At 51.2% G+C, this 2,134-nt stretch overlaps 1 pseudogene; it reads left to right on the top strand.

Moving 5' to 3' along the window:
- The first annotated feature begins 1,596 nt into the window (after positions 1–1,596).
- LOC123155148 (uncharacterized) lies at positions 1,597–1,735 on the top strand (annotated as a pseudogene).
- Positions 1,736–2,134: the final 399 nt, after the last annotated feature.

Here is a 2,134-nt window from a genome sequence, read left to right as displayed (position 1 = left end):
CCTGCAAAAACAAGTTAGACGTCCTCTACTTTGTTGTTGCAAGTTTTACGTGGCTGCTACGGGCTTCTAGTAAGAACCGTTCTTACCTACGCATCAAAACCACAGCAATGTTTCGTCAAGTTTGTTGTTTTAATCTTCAACAAGGACCGGCCGTAGTCAAATTCGATTCAACTAAAGTTGGAGAAACAGGCACCCGCCAGCCACCTTTATGCAAGACAAGTTGCATGTCTGTCGGTGGAACCGGTCTCATGAACACGGTCATGTAAGGTTGGTACAAGCCGCTTCATCCAACAATACTATCGAATCAAAATAAGACATTGGTGGTAAGCGGTATGACTATGATCGCCCACAACTCTGTGTGTTCTACTCGTGCATATCATCTACGCATAGACCTGGCTCGGATGCCACTGTTGGGGAACATAGCATGCAATTTCAAAAAAAATCCTACGATCATGCAAGATCTATCTAGGAGATGCATACCAACGAGAGGGGGAGAGTGTGTCCACGTACACTCATAGACCAAAAGCAGAAGCGTTCGACAACATGGTTGATGTAGTCAAACTTCCTCTCATTCCGACCGATCAAGCACCGAACATATGGCACCTCCGAGTTCTGCACACGTTCAGCTCGATGATGTCCCTCGAACTCTTGATCCGGCAAAGTGTCGAGGGAGATTTCCGTTAGCACGACGGCATGGTGACGGTGATGGTGAAGTGATCTGCGCAGGGCTTCGCCTAAGCACTACGACAATATGACCGGAGGTGTAAACTGTGGAGGGGGGTGCCGCACACGGCTAACAATTGTTGGTGTGTGTTCTAGCGGTGCCCCCCTTCATATTTATAGGTTGTGTTAGATGATAGGCTTGTAGAAGTCGTGTCAACTTGTAAACATTGTTTTGTGTACGTGTGATTTGTTGTACATGACCGGTGGTTAGTTTAGATGGATCTTTATCTCCTTATCTTGTGTTTAGCTTGGAGTAGAGGTCAAGTCTAATAACCATCGGCCAAACCCCGTAATCTTGTGCTATAAAACACGTACGCGTCCCTGCCAGAGAGGCATATGCTTCCACCAATTCTTTCATGGTAATCAGAGCAAGCCTCGACATCATCCATGGCAAGCTCTTCCACTTCCTTCCCATCCTCTCCATTTGTGCATGCCGCAACAGAGAAGCTTACGAGAGGGAATGAAGCTCTATGGCACGCCACTATCCTGTCAGCGATCAGGGGGGCTCAAATGGCGGAGTTCCTCGACGTCGAGCAACCGGTGCCGCCTCAAACAATTGAGGTCACCGGCGACGACGGCAAGACCAAGTACAAAGCTCCCAACCCGGAGTTTTCCATGTGGTACGCGAGGGATCAGCAGGTGTTCTCATACCTGCTGACCTCGCTCCCGCATGAGATGGCAATTCAGGTGGCCACGTGCCACACCGCAGCAGAGTTGTGTAACACGATGCAAGCCATGCTCGCCTCACACACGCGTGCAAGAACGGTCAATGTCTGGATTGCGCTGGCGAACCTTCAAAAGGGCAACAATGGCATCACTGATTACGTTGGTAAGATTATATCTTTGTGTGATGAACTAATGGCTTCTGGGAAGAAGGTTGATGAAGAAGATGTTGTTTCTCACATCCTTGCTGGACTCGATGAGGAGTTCGACCCGGTGGTCTCGGCCATGTGCTCCAGGGTCGAACCAGTCGCAGTCCCAGAGCTGTATTCATAGCTGCTGAGCTTCGACACACACATGAGCCTGTGCGGCGGATCCTCCCAGTCATCTGCAAATGCCGCGACTCGCGGCCGCTTCAACAAGAACAACGGCGGCGGTGGTGACCTCGGTCGTAACTTCCCCAACAAACAGACTGGAGGTGGTGGTGATCGCGCCCGCGGAAACTTCCCCAAGTCACCCAACCCACCAAACCGTGGGAATGGGGGCAACGGCGGGGGTGGTGGGGACTACTCCAACAATCCCTCTGCCATGCCGACCTGTCAAATCTGCGGCAAGATAGGGCACTCGGCATGGAAATGCTGGAAGCGCTATGACTCCTCATTCCAAGGGGGAGAGGAGCACTCGGCAAACATGGCGGCTCCCCGGTATGGAGTCGACAACAACTGGTACCTGGGTAGTGGTGCTACAAACC

This window comes from Triticum aestivum, chromosome 7A (assembly GCF_018294505.1).
Source record: "Triticum aestivum cultivar Chinese Spring chromosome 7A, IWGSC CS RefSeq v2.1, whole genome shotgun sequence".
In the NCBI taxonomy this organism is placed as follows: Eukaryota; Viridiplantae; Streptophyta; class Magnoliopsida; order Poales; family Poaceae; genus Triticum; species Triticum aestivum.
The sequence above is the reverse complement of the archived record's forward strand: the minus strand, read 5'-3'. Positions and strand labels throughout refer to the sequence as shown.